Below are 7,195 nucleotides of genomic sequence, written 5' to 3' on the forward strand. Positions count from 1 at the left end.
AACAATATGCAATGTGCTGATTATTTTAACTGCCCTAGTAACCTGTTTTGAAACTGTTTCATTGCTATTTTATCTTTTTTCTCATTTAAACGAATAAAAAACATAAAAGAAAAAATGCATATAGTAGTAAAATTCACTCCTCCGAACTCAAGAATTCTACACAAATTGAGTACTGAAGGACTGCAGGGAGTTGTGTGGTTCAGATAGATTGGATCTCAAAGACTTCTAGAGATCTCACTCATGTCTGGCGCTCTTATGCAGGATGTAGGCCCTGCCACACTGGTATGATACCATGATTGCGCCTATGCATCAGGTATAATAAAAGTGGTGATTTTTAAGAGAATTCTATAAAGTGATTCATTTTAAGGCAATTCTTTAATTAATGGCTTCATAAAACTAACAATATCTTTATAGTTCATGCAATTTACTTCTTGGTATCTATCATCTCAGTTTGTGGTCTTCAATTTCCTTCAAGTATATAAACATGAGCCATCTCTGTTGTCACATAAGCCAGAGCATCTATCATCTTTTATGTGAAAGATCATACTCATGAAAGCATTAGTAGAATGATAGGCACTTTTAATTTAAATGATTTCTCCTTCAAAGTATTACAACTACTTTATTTACTTCCATACCTCTGTAAAAAACAGCAATCACTCATCCTCATTTTTCAGATACAAAATTGAACTCTATTCTTGGACAACTCTAACTCAACCTCACAGTACATTTTTCACGTCCAGCTAATGTCTTTCATTCTTAGTATTTCTAATCTTTTCACCAAGGAGGTAAAAATAGATGCTGAGGTAAAGTAGTGCACTACTTTAAGAGCTACAAACTGGAGCTGGGGAGATGGCTCAGTAGAATAAGTGCTTTCCTGGCAAGTGCAAGGGTCTGAGTTCAACCCCTTGTTCTTAAAAAAAAAAAAAAAGAGCTGCAAAATAAGTTAAAATATAAGTTATAAATTTTTGAAAAATGAAGTCAAATGGTGATTGTATGCCAGGCTAGTATCAGTTATGAAAATTTGGAGCTGACAGTAGCGTTCTGTGTAAGATCATCATTTTATAAAAGAAGCTGAGTAAGTAGTTTCATGGTTGCATAGAATGGTGGCGCAGAGGACAAGAAGCACCGTCCAGTCCCCTGCCTACTTCTCTCCCTTTAGTTTATCTGCCCCCAGAGGGCCCTCATGATGTAAATCTTCGAAATCATAACTGTACAATGTTATTTTTGTTACAGCATTTCAAAACTAACTTATTTATCTTGAAGTAGCTTAAATTTTTCTGAAGCATTTCCCATCAAGAAATGCATAATTCACTTAGGGCAGTTAAACTTGGAAGGAAAGTTTCGTTTTACTACTTGTCACACTAGCAGTTTACACTGGGCTCTCTAGCTCCACAGATGTGAGGAAACCAATTCCGAGAGGCTGAGAAAGCTGTCTTGCTTCAACTCTCTTTAAAAAGTAGGTGGAATTAGCTTGACTACAATAGTGAGAGACATGACATCCTTGCAGGAAGAATTGACTGTGAAAACTGGGGAGCCAGCACACTGGCTTATTCCTTAAGTTTGATTACTATTCCTTATTCATTTAGAGAACAATTTATGTTTTATGTCCACCTGAATGACAACAGATGATCAGTGTCCAGTGCGCGCAGTTTCTTTTAGAATTCAAGTAGTGAAGCTCAGCTCTGCTCTCCTGCCTGTGAGGGCTGTGTGAGACAGCGGGAGGAGGGGAGGAACTAGTATGTGGAGGGCTGGACGGTGGCAAAGGCAGGCCTACAAGGTGTGTATCCCACCGCAGAGAGCAGTGCTATCTTACAGGCTCTTTAAGATGACTATGAACTTTTGTGAGGCTTAGTAGATTATTCTAGGCTTATTACATGAGCTTAAGGGAATAAATGAGGCTCTCAACTCAAACTATGCTTGCTGTCCAAGGAATATGACACTTTTGTTAAGTTTCCTCATGGCCATATTTGAAAATACAAAGAAACAGGTGAAATTAATTTTAATGTGTTTTATTGAACCCAGTATATCCAAAATATTATTATTTGAATATTCAAATGATATTTAAATATAGATACATTTTAAGTTTAACATATAAATTTATGTAAATATAAACTAGAATTTTAAATGTAGACAAGAAATATATTTGATTGATTGACTTTTAATTTTGTGGCTCTGGGGATAAAACAGGGCTTTGCGCACACTAGGCAAATACTCTATCACTGCACTATATCCTGAGCTCTAAAGAAATACTAAAAATGTAGTTTATATTCCTCTCTTTTCTACAAAGTCTTTAAAACTTAGCATCCCTGCTAGCTTTGCAGCCCATCTGGCCTGCTGTCTGTGAGCACATGGGGCTCCGCACAGTGCACTGGGCCCTCCATCCACGTGGTTGCAGCCTCACTCGCTCCTGCTTCTGTCCCTGTGGGAGCTCATATGCCTTCCCTCCTCAGATGGGTACCAGTGTCCACACCTGGCACACTTCCACCACCAAGTGTAAGTGAGAGGGTGTTAAGGACAAGAGCTGCCAGGCAATATGTGGCTCAAGCTCAAAGGGGCCCATGTAAAAAAATAGCAGAATGTTTTCTTTGAACTAGTATCTATATATTTCCAATCTAATAAATTGTAGAGAGTTGTTTTATCATAATGGAGGGAAGTTTATTTTCTCTTTGTTCATCTTGAAGGGAAAAGATGTCTGCTTTGCATGAGAAATACTTAAGCTTCTTTTTTTGAAAAAAGTTTGATTGATTGATTTATTTCAGTAAACATGAATTGTTCCTAGTAAGCATAATCATGTTGCCTGCTAAGATGCCTCTGATTATGAACAGAAGATGAATACATGTTTTCTAGATATTTCTTAAGTCTCTTGATCAAGAACATTATTTAAGGCATTATAGTTGAAAGACACCCCACATTGCTCTACATGGTAGGCCGTAATTGCAAATACATTGAACTGAAGGTGACACAAATGGCAGCTAAGCAGATGAACATTTTGTGCTACTTCTGAAAATTATGTGATACAAAGTAATGTAAGAAGGCCTAGCTTTCATATGCAGTGGTTTCCTCACCGATTTTGAATTCTTAAAATGCTAGTCTTTATCTATTTTGAAAGTTAATTTTCGGTTTACTAGCAGATTATGGCTTGTGGCAGTTCACACTCTTGTAAGTCTCATGATGTCAAGAGAACTTTGAGTTGAATTCATGTTTCACAGCTAAATTTATAAGTGAACTCAATATTCTTGAATGATAATTTTCTTATGTGCAAATGAGAACAAGTAAATAAGAGCAAAAATTAGCCACATACATACCAAGCTGATGCTGGGCTAGACACTGTGTGCTATAATTCATTAATCTCCATCACCACTATAGGGAGCCCTTCTCAGTCCTTGCTGCAGTTCAGGAAGTTCATATTTGTAAGCCCAAAGGAAAGTAAGTGGAATTCTAGTGAGTTATTTCCAATCTACCACTTCCAGTGCATCCCATGATATAAATAAAGACAATTATATAACAAGATGGTGGGGGTCAGGAGGTCCTGAGTCCAGCTAGGATGACAGCTAACTGGAACAAAGGCCCTGATCCAAGGACGAACTCAGGTTTTACTAATTCTCAAAAAGGGGAGGGAGTGGCTTGAGTATGGGTGACTGTGAGAGTGACCAAAAGTACCATGACTGGGCTAGGTAGGTCACCTGAAATCACCACTGTAATATGCAGAGGAAAGGATATGCAGAAGGGGTGATCTGCATAACACAATTGAGGAGGTGTCTAATGTCCTGGGGTCAGTGCTTCAGTTCTGATGTGGTTTTATGCCCTTATCTTGAGGCTGTCCCTCCCACCAGGCTCAAACAGGATTTTGGGAGCCACGGGGCGGGGCAATGCTGATCTGTTGCCTTGCTTCACAGGCTACGCTTCAGCACCTCCAGTAGACCAATTCGCATTGTAGACAGCCTATTGAAGGGATAAAGAAAAGTCCTAGCCAGCACTGTACATATCAATACATGAAAATAGGGCCAAGATAGAGACAATGGCTCTCCTTTCAAGGGGAATCCTCCAGGTGCTCCTCCATGCACCTCCACTACCGTATGTGAGCATTATATCTCCATTTTACCCTTGAGGAGGTAGAATGTGCCAAAAGTCACAGACAGGCAGAGAGACTTTGTTGAAGCCAAAGTTAGAGAGGCAGTGACATGGCTACTGCTGGGTAGTTTTTGCCAGATTTATGTGGAGAGTCAAGAAGAAAGAGCTGAATCAGTAGGATGATTTAAAATTATGTGAATTTGGCCAGAAAAGATGCTCCAATAAAGCTGTGGAATGCAGATAGGGCTGAGAGGATATCCATTGCTGAGAAGGAACAAGAGAATGGAAAGGATGGCATGAGGGCAGCAGAGGAGGTGACAGATCTTGACCCTTTGCAGCCTTAGAACTGCAAAGGTGAGAGACTTTGCCTTGGGGAAAAAAAGCCAAATAGCACCATGTTCCAGAATGGCAGTGGTGACCACACCAGTTCCAGAAGGGTTCTAGAATAGATAATTTGTTCTTCAGAATCAAGTTCAGAGCACTGAGCAATCGAGGCACTTGACCCTACAACCAAGAGGGGAAAAAAAACCTGGCTACTGCTCTAGGTGGCAGCAGACACTGGCATCGTCCACCTGATATAGGTTTTAGGTGCATGCAGAATGCAAGAGTTCCAGGTTAAGGAGACTTCCACCTAGATTTCAGAATGCTTGGGAGGCCAGGCACTGTGCCAATGGAAGGGCAGTTTGTAAACTTGGGAGTGAGAAGCCTATTCAGTGGGAACCCCAGAACTTTGGAAATCCAAGAATGTGGATCATCTGAGGAAATCTGCAAGGGAAGAAAGCAGGCTTAAGAGAGAAGTCATGGGAGCACCACAAAAAGTGCCATAGTGGTGGAGCTATGTGGAGCTCAAAATTTGCCAAAGATGGCTTCAGATACTCCCCATAGAACTACAGAATTTAATGCTTACCCATCTGGATTTGGGACTTAATGTGGTCTGAATTTTTTGTGTCCTATTGTTTCTAGCTTTCAGAAGGGTAATGTTTATCTTGTGCCATTGAATGTTGGAAGTGTTTAACTTTTCATTTGTATAGGGAGAGTTTGCCTTAGATCTTGGAGGAGACTTGTGACTTGGACTTTTTGTCAACACTGAAACTGTTAGGACTTTGCCAGGTCTTAGAGATGAGCTAAGATGTCTTTTGCATAAAAGGATGTGCATGAGTGTTTGGAGGTCCAGGGGCAGAATGTTATGGTTTGTGTATAGGTGTCCCCCTAAAGCCTCATGCAGGAATGGGGTAGCTTCTGTAATGTATGATTTATTGTTGTGGGTGTGGATGCTGCATATGCCCTGGGGCAGGTAATCTGTATTACAATATGAGGAGGGCAGAGAGGCTTGCTAGCTGCTTAAGTTGCTGCCCCTCCCTCTGCTCTTTGCTGCCGCCATAAACAGCTGCTCTGTTCCCTGGGCCACTCTGCCTTGGAGAGAGCCAAGTATAGACTGCAACTTCCACTAACTGTGAGATAAATAAAGCTTTTTCTTCTTCTTCTTCTTTTTTTTTTTAATACAGGTCCAAAAACTACATTTATTACTTACTACTTGGACACATCATATACAAAAGAGGTAGAACAGGGGAAGATAAGGATTTGAGGAAAACAAATTCACATATTTGGAATGTTATCATTAATTCTAACTACTACAGAAATATAAAATTTATACAGGTTATTTATTGATAAAGACATTTTGAGAAGGATTTTTTTTTGGGGGGGGGCTGGCTCAGGCTGCCTTAAGGGCAGTTCTGGTAAGGCATGGGGAGCTGCAGATCGAACTGCAGTCCCCTGCACCTGACTGGGTTTGCCCCAGCAGGCGCTTAAACAACTGAGCTAACCCCAAGCCCCTGATAATGACATTTTGAAGCTTGCCAAAAGGAAATAACCTACTCGTATATGCCAATAAAACTTTTCAAAAATTGTGCTTAACATTATAGAATCTTCCTAAAATGGATTGGTAAGAGTCCTACATAGCATTCATTCTTATTACACATATATTTTCCATTAAAGACTGAACAGAATATTTTCACTGCATTGCCGAGAAATCCACAGTCGACAACTACATATGCAGCCCCTGTATGGAACATCACGGCACTTGTGCTAAGCCCATTTCTCCATAACGTTCGCCGTATTAGCTCACTACCTGGTTCTCTTCAGCACTTCTTATATGTCTTTTGTCTGATCATCTTCCTCAAGTTTCCTGATTTCATGTTTTAAACAATTTATTGTTTCACGACTTGCTTTTAATCTCTCCTTAAGCTCTGCAATTTCAAAGCTTGTTTTTTTCTTGGCAGCTTCTAATTTTTCTCTGGTTTTCACTTCAAGTTCTGCAAATTCTCTTTTATGCTTATAGGCTCCTAAAGTTAGCTGACGAGATGTTGTTAATAACTGTTGCATCCTGGCTGGTGGGTCTTGAAATATCATTTCATCATAGAACTCTGAGACAACTGTTTTTTTCCCCAACATTGCGTTGGTGTCTGATTGGAACAGCTTTAACAAATGATACAGGGTTACAGGTCTTTCATTAGGGTCAATGAAAAATATTTTGATGATTATTTTGAATTCACCCCATCCTGTTTCAGTAATTACATATGGACACTTAGTAACAACTCTTAAAGGATTTCCTTAACTTTCATGTAATTTAAATTGGATTTTTTTCCACATATGTTGACATATCCTCATTTCTGTACGGCTTTACATACATCGTCTGCTGATGGGTGTGCCCGTCTTCTCTCTTCTTCCCAAAATAGCTACTAGCAACGTCACCATAAACTATTGGTTTAACAATAGTAACCCCCTTCACTCTCCCGCCGGAGTCAGGCCCAAATTCGGGCATTCTATTGAACATATTGTCCCACGGAAGAAGCCACCGCCAGTGACTTGCCAAAAGAGGGCAAGTCAGCGGGGCTCTCTGTGCTGCGTAGCAGTCAACTCCGGCTGGCGGACGCACCGCAGGCCATTCAGCTGCGCAGCGGTGCGGAGCGGCAGGAGCAGTAAAAAGCTTTTTCTTGGGGCTGGTGAGATGGCTCAGTGGTCTAAAGCACCTACTTAGAACAAGCTTGGCAGAGCACAGGGACCACGGTTCAATCCCCCAGCACCACATGCCAGCCAGCCGCGCCCCCTAGTGGACTGAGCTGGC

The 7,195-nt window shown here is 40.7% G+C and overlaps 1 protein-coding gene and 1 pseudogene across 1 annotated transcript in view; one reads left to right on the plus strand and one right to left on the minus strand.

Moving 5' to 3' along the window:
* Positions 1 to 7,195, plus strand: part of Clvs1 (clavesin 1) — a 232,640-nt gene that overhangs the window by 213,596 nt on the left and 11,849 nt on the right. The gene's annotated exons all lie outside the window — the stretch shown is intronic.
* On the minus strand, positions 5,900 to 6,904 carry LOC101571408 (annotated as a pseudogene).

The sequence above is a fragment of the Octodon degus genome, unplaced genomic scaffold, assembly GCF_000260255.1.
Source record: "Octodon degus isolate 3935 unplaced genomic scaffold, OctDeg1.0 scaffold00152, whole genome shotgun sequence".
In the NCBI taxonomy this organism is placed as follows: Eukaryota; Metazoa; Chordata; class Mammalia; order Rodentia; family Octodontidae; genus Octodon; species Octodon degus.